Here is an 18,777-nt window from a genome sequence, read left to right on the forward strand (position 1 = left end):
ATTTCCTTAGTGGTTATAGGTCTGTTCAGGTTTTCTATTTCTTCCTGGTTCAGTTTTGGTAGTTGATACATCTCTAGGAATGCATCCATTTCTTCCAGATTATCTAATTTGCTGGCATAGAGTTGCTCATAATATGTTCTTATAATTGTTTGTATTTCTTTGGTGTTGGTTGTGATCTCTCCTCTTTCATTCATGATTTTGTTGATTTGGGTCATTTCTCTTTTCTTTTTGATAAGTCTGCCAGGCACCATTCTTGACTCTGGAGGAAACAAGAAAGACAAAAATCCATGCCCTCATGGAGTTTTCATTCTAGCAAGGGGAGAGAGACAATGAAAATAATAATGAAGAAGGAAAGATGGTGGCAGGTACTGTGGAGGAAAAGCACAGAGTGGGGTGAGGGAGGGTTGGGGTGTGTGGTGTGCAACTTTCTAAAGGGTGGTCAGGGAAAGCCTCACCGAGCCAGCGACATCTGAAGGAAGTGGGGACATGAGCCGTGCAGACAGTGAGGAGGGGAGAATCCCATGCAGACGCAAAGATCAGTGGGGTGGGAACTTGCTTGGTGTATCCAGAGCCACAGTGAAGAGGCCAGGGAGGCTGGAGCAGAGTGGGGGAGGGGGGGCGGCAGGGAGGGAGCAGGTGGGTCAGAGCTCGGGGTGAATTGGAGCCAGGAATGCTGATGGAAAGATGTGGCATGTTTCTTTTTTTTTTTTTTTTTAAAGATTTTATTTATTTATTTGACAGAGAGAGACACAGCGAGAGAGGGAACACAAGCAGGGGGAGTGGGAGAGAGAGAAGCAGGCTTCCCACAGAGCAGGGAGCCCGATGCGGGGCTCGATCCCAGGACCCTGGAATCATGACCTGAGCCGAAGGCAGACGCTTAACGACTGAGCCACCCAGGCGCCCCATGATGTGGCATGTTTCTGAGCTGCAAAGCCTTGGAGGGTTTGAGAAGAATGACATGATCGGACTTACGTGGCCACAGAATCCCTTAGAGAACAGACTGAAGGAGAAGCCGGGCCAGAGGCAGGGAAACCCAGCGGGAGGCTGTGGGAGAATCGAGGTCAGAGAGATGAGGGGTGCTTGGAGGCGGTGCATAGGCAGGTTCTGGATATCGTCTGAAGGTAGGTATCGCTGACAGACCAGCTGCCGGCTGGAGAGAGCGGGCTTGGGGACAACGTAAGGAACTCAGTTTGAGCACATGACATTTGAAACGCCCAACATACATCCAGGTGGAGATGCTAATGAGGCAGCTGGATCTATGTTTCCGAGGTTTAGGGGGGAAGTCCAGACTGAAGATCTAAATTCAGTTCTGAGGGAACTTGTTAAGTGAGTGTAATTTAGGACTTGAACACCCAAGAAGGGAGAATGCCATACACAACACTGCTTTAGAATCAAGTGCCTTGGGAAGATTGCAGATCCTGTTTTGTAGGCACAGAGACGTTATATAGATCAGATAAATTAAGCTGCTAACTTGTACCCAAGATAAAAGTTGTGTGCATTTTAAAGGACAGTGCATTCTTAAGTCATGTGTAACCCATATTATTTATGTTTGCTTTTTAGTTTTACTTTAAAAATGAAACATGCGTCTTAAGTCAATAAAATTAGTGAAATTGACATTTTTAAACGCAGCTGCCTTGACTCCAAATTTCCTTTCTTAGCTTGTTTTGCCCTTCTTGTTGGTGTTTCTTCACAGATTTCAAATTTAACAATTGTACAATATAATTAGGAAACAGTTCAGGGCTTACTGGACTTAATCCCTAACTTATGAATAATAGCTGTCAAAAGATTGGGAGCTATAAGAGATATTTAAGCATTTTTATAGCTAAACACTTCATAATGTGTAACCGCTAATATCCTATTTACTCTAGCATTACTTAGAAGAGCCTGAATAGTATTTACTATAGTAAGAAATTGTGGAAAATATCCATCTTGATTGATACCAGTGGTATGAAATGGGGATTTATTTATTGGTTAATGAAATTTTGTCCCTTCCTTTTAATATTTAGCCTTATGTACACGATTGGGTAGTATTTATTAAGTGTATGTGTTGTGGAGGGCATTTGACTGTATCTGGGGTTGGGCCACTTCTTCAGGCACCACCTGAAAAAGACAGAGCCTGAGTTGGTGAAAAGGTAGAACTATATTCATTCTTGTTTTCTAAGAACGATTTATGGAGAGGCTATTCTGTTTCAGGCCTTCCCTTTAATCTAGCAGGTGTTAGCTGTAGAGAAACTGAAAATAGCACGGAAGGTGGTGGGGCACCATACAGTGTAGGTACTCAGGTAGGGGAAAATGGAATCACTGATACACTGACGGGAGCGGACACTCGTGTAACACTATGTGTCAATGACAGGTCTCGTACCTTATACATCTTCACTCTGAACAACAGTCCTAAATTATCTCCAGTTTGCCCTTGGGGAAACAGACAGAGAGCTGTAACTTGCTCAAGTTCACACAGCTAAGTGGTAGAGCCAGGATGTGACCTAGGTAGGTATCACTCACTTTTTTGAGTACTTCCTTCCTTCCACGCACTGTACTGAATGTCTTATGTACATGCATCTGATGAATCCTTTTACCGCACGTGGAATATTGTAAGCCTCCATTTTATCCCCGAGGCGGCAGAAGCTTAGAGAGGCAGTTACCTGAAATCACACTGTTAGTAAGTGGCCGAGCCAAGACAGGGGCTCAAGTATGACTCAGTCTGCCACTGCATTGCTTCACTTAGGAAAAGCTAGGAGATGGTGATAGACACCTTGCACTTACATGTAATGACCATGGCATGCCTGGTTACCTGATCAGGTATTTTAAATTCCAGGAAAAGCAGCAGGTCAACATGAACTTATCCAAATATTTGCTTAATAATAATATGTAGGGGCGCCTGGGTGGCTCATGCACTTAAGCGTCTGATGCTTGCTTTCGGCTCAGGTCACGGTCTCAGGGTCAGGAGATCAAGCCCCACGTTGGGCTCAGTGCCCAGCATGGAGCCTGCTTAAGATTCTTTCTTTCCCTCCCACGCCCCCCCCCCCAAATTAAAAAAGCAAAAAAGAGTAATATGTAAATGTAACATTCCCAACATGTTATATTAACTCTAAAAAGGGACACCTGGGTGGCTCAGTCGGTTAAGCGTCTGCCTTCGGCTCAGGTCATGATCCCAGCGTCCTGGGATCGAGTCCCGCATCGGGTTCCCCGCTCCGCGGGGAGCCTGCTTCTCCCTCTGCCTCTGTCTCTCTCTCTGTCTCTCCTGAATAAATAAATAAAATCTTTAAAAAAAAAAATAACTCTCAAAAAGTAATCAAATTCTCTCGGGCACAAAATGAGTTAATAATTGCAATACAGTATTTTCACTGCACACAATTCCAGTTATTTGCATTATACCAATAATTAATTACATTGGGTTTTTTTACTGTGTTTATTTAGATTTGAGCATATGTTACTTTGTAATTGATCCTAAGCCTTCATATTAAAAACAAATTAGTGGAAGCCTGTTGATCACATTCTTCTTTAGCAGATATTTTAATGGGATTACTAAGTATTTCATTATCTGAAAGCACTTAATGCTCTATCAGCATGGGTTCTCCTAAGCAATGTTCACAAAATTAGTTAGAACAAAAATGAAATTCCATCTGTGAAGATTTATCTTGCTGCCATTATTGGAGGGTACTTTTCATAGGTTTTTCTGCATTAAAACTCAGCATGATCTAACAGCAAAAATATCAAAGACTATTTCTTTTTCCTCTAAGTGAATACGATGTGCTTTGAAAAAAATGTTACTCTCTTTCTCAGCAGAATTTTGAAAGCATTTTCTGATTAGATTAGTACTCTATCAAAATTGCTGCTCAAAACTGCTGCATTTAAAAAAAAAATTCATGACAGTATTTCTTCTACCTATCGATCAATCACAGGTCAGTGATAAAAGAAAAAAAAAAAGCTCATCCTTCCCTGTCTTTTGCACTCGTATCAGTATCTTTTAAAATCTTTTTTCTTTTGTTGTAGAAAATTTAGAAAATGAGTTTTAGGAAAAGAAAAAAAACTGTAATTCTTCTATTTAGTGATAACAGTTCTTAATATTTTACATTTATTTGCCCAGACTTTTTTCCCCCATCTATATAACTATAGATAAAATAAATGCCTATGTGATTTTAAAAATTAAAAGCAGATTCATGCCATATTTAAATAGGTACAAAACTGTATCTTTTGTGTATTGTTTAAAAACATTTTTATGTCAATAGATAATATCCCTGCAGCACTATTTTTTTTAAGTAGGCTCCATGCCCAGAGTGGAGCCCAACTTGAAGCTTGATCTCACGACCCTGAGATCAAGACCTGAGCTGAGATCAAGAGTTGGACACCCAACAGACTGAGTGAGCCACCCATGTGCCGCTCTGAAGCACTATATATATATTTTTAATTTTTTATTGTTATGTTAATCACCATACATTACATCATTAGTTTTTGATGTAGTGTTCCATGATTCATTGTTTGTGCATAACACCCAGTGCTCCATGCAGAACGTGCCCTCTTTAATACCCATCACCAGGCTAACCCATCCCCCCACCCCCTCCCCTCTAGAACCCCAGTTTGTTTCTCAGAGTCCATCGTCTCATGGTTCGTCTCCCCCTCCGATTTCCCCCCTTCATTTGAAGCACTATATTTATCAGCTTTATGTTCTGCTGTATTTCAGAGCCACAGTTCTCCCTGCCCCACTGTAGTCCAATGTGAGCAGGAGTGCTGTGCTGTTATACATTTTTTTGTGTTATATTCAATGATAATTATGTTGTGATAAATGGCATTTTCACTGGATGGAAGACTTTGCATTAATGATGAATATCTTGATTTAAATGTTATGACTCTGTATTCACCCCAGTTATTCAGAACACAGTTGAGGCAGAAAAAGTAAATTTAATTTCATGAAAGCTGCAATAGATTAAGTGTAATCAGTTCACGTTATTTGTAAGGAGACCACCTCAGGCCTTTATCTGGGGCTCTTTTTCCCTCTAATTTTAATTAGGACCTCAGGGCCAAGCTTCAGTTACCGGGAAAAAATTGATGATATCTCTATTAAAATGACTAAACCTCTTATGTCAACTCTTATTCTTAGAAGAAATGTTTATTTGATTAACGGTAAGGGGATGGAGAGAGACCTTTTATAATAGATGGTGTGCTAGATGCTTTTTATTCACACTTCACAAAAAACCCACCAGGCGGGGATTGTGTTCTATCAGTGCGTCTGTTTCTCTGCTCATTTCCTCATGTGCTGAAGAAACAACAGGAGACTCAAGTTGCTGCTAAGGCAAGTGAGAAAACTGAGGTAGTGCTTCAGCCCACGTTTCTAGGATTCATGCGGAGGGGAAGGTACTAGTCAAAGTGGAAAAAATAACTTTTGATTTGGGCACTTGACTTTATCCATGTATTTGAAAATGGGTATGTCTGATGTTCCAATAAATATCTGCCAAAAAAAAAGAGTAGGGGGATAAAAGTGCCCTGAGAAGCCCTTGCTCAAAAACGCCCTCCATATATCTAGTTTCCTGCTCCAGTACCTGCTCCACTCTGCCCTGTTAGCCGACTCTTTTTTGCTACTATTTCAAGATCTCATCTTAAAAGTAAATGTTTTGTAGTTTATTTTGGCATCCACCCTAGCATATTTTCTTTCTATCATTTCCATTTTTGTCCCTAACTCGTTTTCTCCTGCCTGGGTGGAACCGAGGCAGTGTAGCTCAGGGGATCCCAAGCCTTGGCATCAGACCGAGGTTGACATCCAGACTCTGTCATTTACTGCTAGCCTGGCTTCAGGCACGCGGGCTTGACCTGTGTGTGCCTCAGTTTCCACAGCGGTAAAGTACAGAATCAACAGAACCAGTAATACAGAATAGAGCCCCCAGAGGCTTATCGTAGTTCAAAGGAGGAAAATGCATAGAAAGTGGCAAAACTTACTCTTAAACCCCTTTCGCTCCGTTAACTAATATGAAGTAACTGATTTCGCTCAGTGGCTTACAGTGCATCATCCCTCCGCCTCTCCCTCCCCCTGGCCCCCACCCTCGTCCCGCACTTGAACACAGAATTCAAGAGAATATTGGAACAGGCCATACCTCTGCCAAGAGCCTTCTCATCCTCTGCTTGACTAGTCCACATACACACCTGTTTCCTGTCTTCTTCTTCTAATAACACAGAAGAATAAAAACAGAGTCTGATCTGCTTACACAAAACAATTACCTCTTACCCGGAGCCTTTCTGGAAAATAATTCCTGCCATTTGTATCCCTGGCTTCCACGTCAGCTCATCCGCTGAGGCCTTAACTTGAAGTGTTTTTCAATGTGCTTATAACCTCTTCCATGCTCAGTGTTTTTGTTCTTTGCCCGGTATTTAGCGGTTGGTGATTGTGTGCTTTCACCAGTGGTGTGGTTCTGACTGGCTGGTTTTTGATGCTTGCTTTTTGTTGCTTTCCAATGTCCATTTTCTTTAGTGAAAATGCAGTTAATGAGTGAGGACAGGCATCATATTTTACCTGCAAGTCAGATTTCTGAAATATTTTGAAAATGTCTGCTTAAATGAGAAGGTTCTTTGTTTTTTTTCTGGTTTTTTTAAGCTTGCGTTTTCCTCATTGCTTTGGCATAAAAGATAATTCCTCATGTACATAGTCACTGAGCATATGTTTTGTGGGATGTAGGTTCCAGAGAGTTTGTCTTTAAACTTAATGATGCCTTTTTTCTAGTTTTTTGGGGTACATGTTAGTTGAAACAGACTGAAGGTTGTACAGAGAGGTAAGTAAAAACTTGTGCTTTTTAAAAAAAAATACTGTAAGGCTTCCTACTAAATTTTTATTGGGTAAAATAAATATAAAATTTACCATTTTAACCCTTTCTGAGTGTACATTTCAGTAGCATTAAGCACAGCCATCACCTCTGTCCATCTGTGGAAGCTTTTCACCATCCCAAACTGAAACTCCACACCTGGTAAACAACTCACCACCTCAGCCCACCCAGCTCCCAGCCCTGGCTTCCACTGCTCTGCTGTCGGTCTCTATGCATTTGACTACTCTAGGTACCCCGTGTAAGTAGAATCATGCAATCTGCGTCCTTCTGTGACTGGCTTAGTTCACTCACCATAATGTCCTCAAGGTTCATCCATGTTGTAGCACGTGTCAGAATTTCCTTCCATTTTAAGGCTGAATAATATTTATGTACATAACGGAATACCTGTAAAGCATTTAGGGCAGCAGCTGGTACGGGCCGAGCCCTGGAAGAACAGTAAACCGTTAGTATTCATGGGACTACCATAACCATGATAGCCGACCCTTCCTCCTGTGCTTTGCTGTGTGAAAGGACAAAATCTCTTTATTGTTCTTTACTTTTCTAAAGTTGAACTTTGAAACCAGCTTTTCAAGTTTTGAAATGAAAGTTCCTTAAGATTTCGAATGTTATTGTGTTCAGTTTATGAGGTCAGTTTTGGGAGAATGGGTATCAGCTTTCAGAGTGGCTTTGTTCCAGATGAATGTCCTGTGTTGGACATATAGTTTGATTTTGCTTTGTGATCATTCGGAGTCTTGCTTTGATTGTTTGTGACAGTTTACTGATAGGACAGATATGTTTGGTTTTAGTTCTAATTTTGAATATTTTTGTTTTTTGCTTTCTTAAATGGCTTTTACCCTATATTCAGTGGCTTTATGTATATTTTCTTTCTGATTAATTTGGACATTTACAGTTAGTGTTAGGTTTTTTTTTTTCCTAGTAGTTACGTATGTAACTACAACTCGACATTCCCCCCTCCCTTTCATCACCCAATTTTTGATGAGCTACATTACTGTTACTAGCTTTTCCAAATGATTTTCTGTTGGGATTATGTTTGTTTTTTTATGGACTAGAGCCCCATCCCCAGTGGCTTAACCAAATAGGGGATATCTTCCTCAGAGGTGGGCAGTCGGGTTGGTTTCATGGCCGCACAGTGTCACCAGTAACCCTGGCCCTTGGTGCTCGGCTACCTGGCTGTCCTCGGCTCCTGACTTTTGTGCTCATGCTCGTCTTTCCATTGTGTGATGGTCGGTCTACCATCTGCAGTCTGGACAGGAAGAAAACAAGGAGGACAAGGGAGAGGTGCCTGTGTTGGAGTGAAACTTCCTAGAAACCCTACCTTTAGGTCTTACTGGCCAGAGCTGTGTGTCACATCATCACCCTGGCTGTCACCCCTAGCTGGGAAAGCAAATATTTTTTAACTGGGCACATTGCCTCCCTGAACCAAATTGGGGTTCTGTTAGTAAGGAAGAAAAGTAAAATGATATCGGGGAAGCAATTAGTTATATTGGGCACCAGTCTATTTTTACACTTTTAAATGATAACACATCCTCAGGGCAAAGACCGTGAGCTGTAAAAAGTTATCTCCTGACCCCCATTATGGAAGATGAGGAAGTCAGACTATTTAAATGATCTTCTACCTTTTCTTCCTCCTCTGTCTTCTGAATTTTGTTAATTATGCTATTTTTTCCTAATATATATCATTCTTTTGTAACATTTTTATTCTCTCATGTAATCAATCCAGCATCTGCCTCCGGTCCTTTTGCTACAGTTTCTTCCTTCATCCTTGGGTTGGTGTTACTCCTCCGTAAGTTTCTTCAGAATGGGCCCATGTGAACTCTTTCATTTCCATCCTTGCACATTTTCCAAACACTGCCTGATGCCTTGGTACTAAAGCGACCATTTGGGTATAAAATTCTCCAGCCACACTTTTGTTTGTATGATCATTGCTGTGCTGTTTTCTGAAGTGAAATATTACTGCAAGTCTGAAGCCAGCCTGATTGTTCCTTTACAGGTGGCTGTGGCCTGATTTTCTTTTTCTTTCTCTTAATGGTCATAGAGTTAGTGTTGTTGTAGACACAGCACAGAAGCACAATAACCTCACTGTGTCCCGATGTTCATTCATCTCTGTTAGTTTGCTATCGAAAGTATGCCCCCTTTCAATATGATCGCTTAAAGTAACTTGTTGAATTTCTTGAATTGTATCTTGGAATACCTTTTCATTTCTCTCTGTTCTTTTCTTCAGAAATCCCAGTCAGGATATGTTGGTTGTCCATTGTCTTTGCCTGTATCTGTTATTTTCTCTGATCCTTTTGTTTTCCATTTTATTTTCTCGCTTTTTCAAGCTCTTCTTCCACTGCCCTGTTTTCAGCAGGGTCTTTGCTCCTTTTTGTGGCCCGCCCAGCATTACCACTTTTTTTACGTGATGACTTGATTTTACTCTTCCTTTCCTTTCTGAGCTCTGCTAGTTCATTTTTTAAAAACCTTTAGTTGTATCATTTTTCTTTTTCAAGCTGTTTTATCCTACAGTTCTGGAGGTCAGGAGGCTGACATGGGTCTCATTGGGCTGAAATCATGTTGTTGGAATGCCTGGTCCCTTTCTGGAGGATCTCAGGGAGAATCCCCCTTTTCTCACCCTTCCCACCTTCTAGAGGCTGCCTGCATTCCATGGCTCAGGGTCCCTTTCCTTCACCTTCAAAGCTAATAGCGGTAGGTCAAGTCCTTTCCACATCACCAAGCCCTGACCTCCCACAGCCCCATCTCCTTCCAGCTCTGCCTTCTCTTGTGTCCCCCTCTCCATTTTTTTAAAAAAAAGATTTTACTTATTTATTTGACAGAGAGGGAGAGAGTGCACAAGCATGAGGAGCTGCAGAGGGAGAGGGAAAAGCAGACTCCCCGCTGAGCAGGGAGCCCGATGTGGGACTCGATCCCAGGACCCCGAGATCATGACCTGAGCTGAAGGCAGCAGCTTAACTGACTGAGCCACCCAGGCACCCTCCTCCTCTCCGTTCTTAAGAATGCTGGTGGTTGCATTGGCCCCACCTGGTAATCTGGGCTACTCTGCCTCGGTTAGTTGATTAGGAACCTTATTTCTATCAGCAACTTTATTTCCTCTTTACCATATAAAGTGACAGATCCACAGGGGTTAGGACATGGACATGTTTGGGGATAGGAGTGGGGCATAATTCTGCCTACCACAGAGATCATCTTAAAATTAATGTTTTTGACCATGATTTTTTACCTGGTCTGGCAAAATTATCTTGGAATATATTCTTTTTTATTTCCTGCTTATTGTCTTTCTCTCTCTCTCAGTAGTAGTTTTTAGAAATAAATTTATGCTTGTTCATAAGTAAGAGGAGTTTTTCCACGACAGGCTGTTAATGTGGGCTAGGGATTGGGGGAATAAAGCAAGGTAGCTGGTAGTTTGCATTTAGGTCTGTTCATGGATGTTCAGTCCTAAGGCAGGATTTGCTCTTCCTAGATCCAGAGGGAAGCCCCATGTCAATCAGTGGTGTATTCCTTTGTGTGGAGATGTATGTGGGTGCGTGACTGAGTTTCACTTCTCTTCAGGCTCCCGGCCACCCCTTATTTCTCTTGTCACAGTATTACTTCTACCTTACTTGTATAATTCTTAAGGATAAGTTTTAGTTAATCAGTTTGTTGATTCTGAAATATTCCTAGAAGACAAACAATGACAATAATGGCTATGGTAGACATACTAATTATTACATATGACTGCCCACCACCTATATCCTTTTCAAGAGAAACACCTCTCCTATGGCCTTACCCGACAGTGGCGGCGTTTCGAACCACCTGCTCCCTGTGCGTGCTGTTGACCTTCGCCCTGCCACAGCCGTGGAAGGACTTGATCCACAGATGGCCACCCGTGGTCTTAACCAGAAACCTGGGGCCTGACTCACAGAGTTTAAATCAAGCCGTTTTAAGCATGATGTATATTGTCTAGGTTCAAATTCAGGCTCAGCCAGTTACTAGTTGTGTAATCTGAAGCAAGTTGCTCGAGGTTCACTATGCCCCAGTTTCCTTTCTATAAAATATCAGATTTTTTATAATGCTGTTTTAAGAATTGAAAATAGTTAATCCACATAACGTCCTTATAACTGTCTGACTCATACTCAGAGCTTCATAAATCGTAGCCATTATTATTACCCTATTAGAAATTTGGAATTAGGAAACTGAATGAGTAGGGAGAGGTACCAGTAGTAGAAAGTAAAGCTGGAGTGTCATGAGATAGAACACTAGTTCTTAGTCCTTTATGGGGTCATCGCCCCCTTGAGGACTCTGATGGAAGTATAGTCCCTGCAGAGAAGTGTATATACATATGTAACTTACGCAAGATCAAGGTTGAAAGCACTTTGTACAGAGAATGAGGGGAGGGGGCTGCGTCAAGTCGAAACCATAAGCGAATCAGATTTATGAAAGCACAGAAACTCATCAAAGCACAGAGAGCTGTTTCATAAACATGGAGAATGGACTGACTGAGGAGAGAAGCAGAAGCTGTGAGACAGCCGTTCAGTTCCATGTCCAGCAATTCCTACCCCAAGATTCCTCGGAGATCCCTGCTTGTCTCCCCACTTCCCTGGACACCTGCTGTGGACATAACCAAGGTGGCATGGGACTCGTGTCTTGCAACCAAATTAGCCAGATAAAATCAATGATAAAGCTGACTTTTACATGATGAATTATTGCTGTGTCATTTCAGATTGTTTTTAGCCAACATTATGTTTTCCTGTGGGTGTGATTGTATCAGCAGGCCCCATGCTTTCAGAATAAAGTGAATAACCAGCTGTAGTGGCTTTTCAGCTGCTGACTTCCTTTTTTGTAGGTTGAACCCTTTCCAGGCATATCCTACTTTTTCATATTCCAGTGTAACGAAAAAGTAAGGAAGGTTACATCAACTTCTCTGGTAGAATTCTTGTTAATTTTGGCTCATCTTTTAAAGTTTTTGAGCTGAAAATGAGGCAGAACTCCAAAGATTTTATAGATGGAAAGGATTTTAAGGATTTTTCAGGTCCACCTACTTCTTTCAGAAATAAAGGAGAGTGGACCCAGTATCATGTTGCATCCTCTGTCTCATTTAGTACTTGAGACAACCTTATGTGGTCTGATACCTTCCCTTTACAGAAGAGGAAACGGGCTTAGAGAGATGAATTCCTTGCCCCAAATCAAAGATACAGCAAGTGGTAGAGCTTGGTTTTGGAACCTCCATCTTTCTGACTACAAAGAACAGTTATAATGCCTCCATGGTCTCCAAACCTCAGGCTAGAGTTGAGGCTTTTACATTTTTTTCTCTCAACATGGTCTTTCAACATCTCTTCTAGAAAAGAAGGCTGGAAACATACATTCCCCACTTTTTTATCCATGCACCAGAAGGATCTTGCATGTGTTCATCTAGCCTTCAAAGCAGTGTAGTATCAGCCAACTTCTAAGCTGAAACTTACTGGATATTTAGCCAGGCTTTGCATACAGAGGCCTTCCCATGGAACCACAGCTTGGTGGTGCTGGGAAGGATGGGCAGAGACTGTTGGGGCAGCAGTCATCCAGTTTGAGCATTAGCATAAATAATATTTGCTTGCAGAGTATTTGCAGGATGAAGGAGTGGTTAAGAGCACTGACTCTAGGTGTGCCTGGGTGGTTCAGTCGTTAAGCGTCTGCCTTCGGCTCAGGTCATGATCCTAGGGTCCTGGGATCAAGGCCTGCATCGGGCTCCCTGCTTAGCGGGAAGCCTGCTTCTACCTCTCCCACTCCCCCCTGCTTGTGTTCCCTCTCTCGCTGTGTCTCTCTCTGTCAAATAAATAAATAAAATCTAAAAAAAAAAAAAAAACACTGGCTCTAGAAGTAGACCGCTTGGGTGTATCCGAGCTCTTCTGTTTAATACTTGAGCGACCTTGGGCAAGAACCTACTACCTCTCATCTCTGTTTCCTTATCGGTAATATAAGAGGTATGTAATACATTGGATGGTCATGAGGATTAAATGTGATCATGTATATAACCCACTTAGCACAGTGCCTGGCTTGGTAATAATGCTCAGTAAATGTTGGCTATTTTTATACCACTTGCAAATGGTGAAGAGACACATCAAGAAGAGGTAACATCAGTTTCTTACTAGAATTCTTTTATTTCAATTAATCTTTTTAAGTTTTTGAACTGAAAACAAGTTGTAACTTTATAGGCTTTTATAGCTGGGAAGGATTACTATCCTTGAAAATGGTAACTCCAGTGTTTAGCTGACAGGACCAGTTTTTGAAACTACAGTCATTTTGAGTGAGTATAAAATATTCATTTTCAAAATGCAGAAAATGTATATACATTTTATGACTATAATGAAGAGAGGTAGGAATACATTCTTGCTCCAAGTTGTTTTGTTGCTAAACCATTAAATAATCTGGCTTTTCCTTTCCCTTAGCAGAGGAAAGAAGCTTCAGTCCCTATATCTTCTAGGACTGTAAAAAGCTTATAGTTCTTTTTATACCTTCTTTTACAGCATTCCAGTGAAGTAACTAGCAGATGAATACTATTTTTATTTTATTTATAACAATATACCAATATTTAACTTTAAACAATAACTCAGAATTCTCTTCTGGTTCCCTACCCAGATGAATAAGTTTCAAATGTATTTGTTCTCGTAGACTATATGGTTTGTTCTAGGGCCATATTGGTTTTTTCAAGTTTCCTAGACATTTCCATGCACAATGGAAGTGTTAGTTTGCACAGTGTACTACCAACCAATGTATAAATTGTACCAGTGTACAACTTACTATTGTACAATGTACATCTTCTATAAACTTATGAAATACAGTAACGTGCAGTTTATTATTAGGTGTTTATTTGGAACAGAGTTAGGCATAAATTTGACAGTCTGGCATTTGTGAGTACAAAAAATACCACATGGATTTAGGATTATAATAGATTGCCCTAGAAAGGAATTTAGAGATTATTCTAGAATAGTGCCTCCTTAAATAGAAAATTGAGGCACAATTAGTTATTTGCATGAGTTACATAGATGAATTATGATAATTTTTCCTTACCAAAAAGTTTATATGACATGGCTTTTCTTGCAATTTGTCTTACCTCTTTTGGATTAAAAATCCAAAAACAAGACTATCTTGTATTTGAAGAAGAAAGACTGAATCCTGTTTTTATGATAAAGCTGGATTAGGGTTTTGATAATATTAAACTCATACTTAATGTTATATCCGGGAATTTTCTGCAGTACCTGCAATTGAGTTGTCCATCTATTACATTTAAACTACTTAAAAAATTTTTTTTTAAATTTTTTTCAAGATTTTATTTATCTGAGAGAGGGAGCACATGGGGGGAGGGGGCAGAGGGAGAGGGAGAAGCAGACTCCCCTCTGAGCAGGGAGCCCGATGTGGGGCTCGATTCCAGGACCCTGAGATCATGACCTGAGCCGATGGCAGGCGCTTAACCAACTGATCCGCCCAGGTGCCCCACATTTAGACTACTTTTATTTATTTATTTAAAGATTTTGTTTATTTATTTGACAGAGAGAGATACACAGCGAGAGAGAGAACACAAGCAGGGGGAGTTGGAGAGGGAGAAGCAGGCTTCCCGCAGAGCAGGGAGCCTGATGCGGGGCTCGATCCCAGGACCCTGGGATCATGACCTGAGCCGAAGGCAGACACCCAACAACTGAGCCACCCAGGCGCCACCTAGACTACTTTTAAATATAAAGTAATATCTAAAGCAATGAACTAATAGTTTACTAATTGCAAATAAATAGTGTATGCATTTTCAAAGAAAAATTGTATTCAAATGTTTTCTCCTTCCCCTAGTATTTGAAGATACTGTTAAAGAGTTGCAGTCTATTACAAACTTGATTGGTTAGGATCACACTGTATTATTTAAAATTCAGTTTTAATAGTGTTAACAGCAATCAAATGGGGGAGAAACCAAAAGAATTATTAAAACTATATCAAAGCTCAAGACCAGAAATAATAATTAATATTGGACTAAGTTTCCAATCCTTCCCTTGGTCTGGAACATTCTTTTTTTTTTTTTTTTTTTAATGTTTTATTTATTTATTCATGAAAGTCAGAGAGAGAGAGAGACGCAGAGGCAGAGGGAGAAGCAGGCTCCCCGCCTAGCAGGGAGCCCGATGCGGGACTCGATCCCAGAACCCTGGGATCATGACCTGAGCCGAAGGCAGACGCTTAACCATCTGAGCCACCCAGGCGCCCTGGTCTGGAACATTCTTTTATTTTTTTTTTAAGGTTTTATTTTATAAATAAAGAGAGTGAGGGGAGGAGCAGAGGGAGAGAGAGAGAATATCAAGTAGACTCTTTGCTGAGTGTGGAGCCTAACGTGGGGCTCAGTCTCATGACCCAAGATCATGACCTGAGCCAAAATCAAGAGTCGGACACTCAACCAATTGAGCCACCCAGGCGCCCCCGTCTGCAACATTCTTAAGATTTTATTTATTTGACAGAGAGACACAGTGAGAGAGGAACACAAGCAGGGGGAGTGGGAGAGGGAGAAGCAAGCTTCCCACTGAGCAGGAAGCCCAGTGTGGGACTCGATCCCAGGGCCTGAGCCGAAGGCAGACTGAGCCACCCAGGTGCCTCCCCCCCTCCCCCCCCCCCCCGTCTGCAACATTCTTAACCCTTCATCTTCACCTGTCTGACCCTTACTTATCCTTAAGAGCCCTGCTTTTGTCTCAATGAAACCTCCCTTAAACTAACATGTCTCATGTTAGATACTGTTAGCATTTTGTGTTCCTCTTTCATGTCTCTAGTTTATCTGGATTGTAAAAATATGGTTATTGGTAATTTTTTAAAAAACTGTGTCCCCCACTGAACTATACATTCTATCAGGGTGGGAACCTAATGTTTCCCTTTTGCTGCTGTATCCTTTATGTCAAACATCATGCGAGATATATAAACATCCTCAATAAGTAGTTACTACCTGATGGATGAATGGATTGATTCCTTGTTTAGGATGCTAAGAGATGTGGAAAGGAATCAGCTGGCTACTTCACATAGGGCTTTGGGTCATGTTACCTGCTACGAGGTCACCATGTTTAGGTAAAGGCTTTGTTTTTGTTTGGGTTTGCAAGCCCAGAAATTTAATTTTACCATTTTGATTATCAGAGTTATTGGTGCCAACAAATAAACTTACAAGACGCTAATTTATATGTCAGGATACAACTTTTAAATTTACAATAGGAAATGTACCTAGGAACTGGAGCTTGTGGTTGTACAGATGTAGCCCAGTCGGTAATCACTGAATAACCTTGTACTTCTCTGCATTTCCTTGCCTATCCTGCCAAGATGGTAGACCGCCTCACCAGGACTGGGTTTTTACATGAGCAAGAATAAATTTTTATTTCAGGGGCTTATTTCTTCCCCCAACATAACCTAGTATTATCCTGATTGATAAATCAGGAACTTTCTCTTGGTTTATAAATTTCCATTCAGAGAAATGAATTACAAATATGGAGGTTGTCTCTTGGGAAAAACCTCCATATTTGGATCTTATTTGTTTCCTTGAGCTTGAACTACCTAAAACAATAACTGTGCTTTACATAAAAATTATGAGAATGAGAATTAAAAAATGAAAGTTTAAAACACGTAAGTAGTATCTATTAACTGGGATCTTGTAGTACTTTATTTTTTTTATTATATTATGTTAGTCACCATACAGTACATCATTAGTTTTTGATGTAGTGTTCCATGATCCATTGTTTGCGTATAACACCCAGTGCTCCATGCAATATGTGCCCTCCTTAATACCCATCACCAGGCTAACCCATCCCCCCACCTCTCTCCCCTCTAAAACCCTCCGTTTGTTTCTTGGTGGGATCTTGTACTTCAGAAATAGTATTTATGGTTCTTAGTGAATCACAAGTTTGGAATGATTTCATCCATCATAATATTCTTGGTATCTTGTTGGTAAATATGGAAAATCCAGGTTGAAACGAGCAACTTTCATAAATCAAGATCTTAGAAATCTTCTGTTTTTTTCTACATTCCTTCAGTTTACGTATTCTACAATTCTTTTAGCAGTAGTTTGTGCAATAAAATGGATCTCTTATAGGGAAATTTTCTTTTTTTAAAAAAGATTTATTTATTTATTTTAGAGAGAGAGTGAGGGGGGTGGGAGAGAGGGAGAGAGACAATCTCCAGCAGACTCCCTGCTGAGCAGGAGTCCAAAGTGGGGCTCAATCCCACAACCCTGAGATCATGACCTGAGCCAAATTTAAGAGTCGGACACTTAACCAACTCAGCCACCCAGGTGCCCCAGGGTAATTTTTTTCTTAAGGTATTTTTCAACAATTCTATTTGAGTACTTGAATTCTTATTTTCTTTGTGATAGGCTCTGCACAGATGCATAAGTCTTGTATCTTGTTTTCAGAATTTTCCCATCTACAACACAGCTATTCACCAAAATGTGTTTCCTCTCTTTTTTGGTCACATCTTCCCTTGCAGTTATGTGTGTCCTGTGACTGAGTGGAATTCCGGTGGAGTTTCTGAGTGCTAGCCACTTCCAGGGCTAACTCATAAAAGCCCTCCCACGTGTGATTCTCCATTTTCTGCCCCTTTTTGCGGTCTGGTGATCAGTGCCTAAGGCAACCTGGAAGTCATGTGTTTGATGAGGGGAGAGTTTCTGTCAAACGGGTCACCAAATGCCAGTGTAGAGCAGATCCCCCCCTTCCTCCGCCCAGAAACATTTGTATTGGACTAATGTGTGATTAACAAATAAACTTCTCATGTTCAGCCACTGGAAGTTTGGGGTTTATTTGTTATTGCAAGTAGCATTACCATAAGACAACATTTAATAGCTAATATAGCAATTCCAGAGTAAATATTTAAGTTGTCAAGAATGATTAACTTATGCCTTAATTTGTAACGCGTTCCCCGCAGAAGAAACAACAGCTTCATTTAAAATAGTCTGCAGAGTCTTAGTCTGATTTTCATTATCCCAGATTGTTTGGCGCTTCCCTAAAAGAGCAGCTCTGATTAAGTAGGCCCTCTGTTTATCCTCCTTCCTCCCACACCATTTTATAAGGTCACATTCTGTGTTTACAAATCCAGAGAGCATTTACTCTTATTTATAAGTGCAGTAGGAGGGAGAGAAGGGACACATTTGAAATGTCAACACAAAAGTAGTTTTTATGTGACTGGCTGAGATTCTGGTGGGTCACTTTTCTAAAATGTGTTTGCTGCCTTGAGAAATTTACCAACACGTAAAAGCTACTCTGGGTTCAACCTTACTCCCAGTGCTGGAGCCAGAAATCTCTTTGTTCTTGACTCGTCTCTCCTCACCATTCCCACCCCCTTGAGGTCAGATCAGTCCCCTGAATACATTTTGAATCGGATGCCCACCACGTTCTCACATAGGTCTCTCTTAAGGGTCCCTTGCACACAGCTGTCTCCTAACTGGTCTCCCGAGCTCCAGTCTTAACACTTCCATGACGTAGCCAGAACTCCCTTCCTAAAATGCCGAAGTCAGCAGCTCATGCCTTTACTTCGAAATGCTTCCGTGACTCACCCTTGCTTTGGGGATAAAGCCTAAACATCTTGAGGTGACTTGCAAGGACCCACATCATCAACCGTTACTTCTCCTATCTTGTCTTGCACTGTCTTTCCTTCCCTTTCCCTGCACTGTCTTTTCTGTGCTCTGTGCTCCAGCCTCACTGAACTTCTCTTTAAACACATCTTACTTTTTTTTTAAGCCTCTCAGGGTTTGTTCCTGCTGTGACCTCTGTGTCGAACACTGCTCTTTACCCGATTCCTCCTTCATCACCTGGATAATTCCTACCCAGCCTTGGGTTCTCAACTTAGATTTTACTTCTTGGATTGTCTCTTCCGAACCTTGAGGGCTGGGTTAACTGTGCTCCATTTGTACTCTGATCATCACCCTGCATTTCCTTGGTTCCGGTAGCTCCGGTCCTGTGTTTTCCTGTTTACTTGTCCATATGTCCTGCTGGACTGCCTGGAGGATCTCAGACCA

The 18,777-nt window shown here is 41.2% G+C and overlaps 1 protein-coding gene across 3 annotated transcripts in view; it reads left to right on the forward strand.

Moving 5' to 3' along the window:
• The window catches only part of MYO1D (myosin ID), a 319,454-nt gene that overhangs the window by 40,185 nt on the left and 260,492 nt on the right, over positions 1-18,777 (forward strand). The gene's annotated exons all lie outside the window — the stretch shown is intronic.

Source organism: Leptonychotes weddellii, chromosome 15, assembly GCF_054177405.1.
Source record: "Leptonychotes weddellii isolate Sample4059 chromosome 15, ASM5417740v2, whole genome shotgun sequence".
Classification (NCBI taxonomy): Eukaryota; Metazoa; Chordata; class Mammalia; order Carnivora; family Phocidae; genus Leptonychotes; species Leptonychotes weddellii.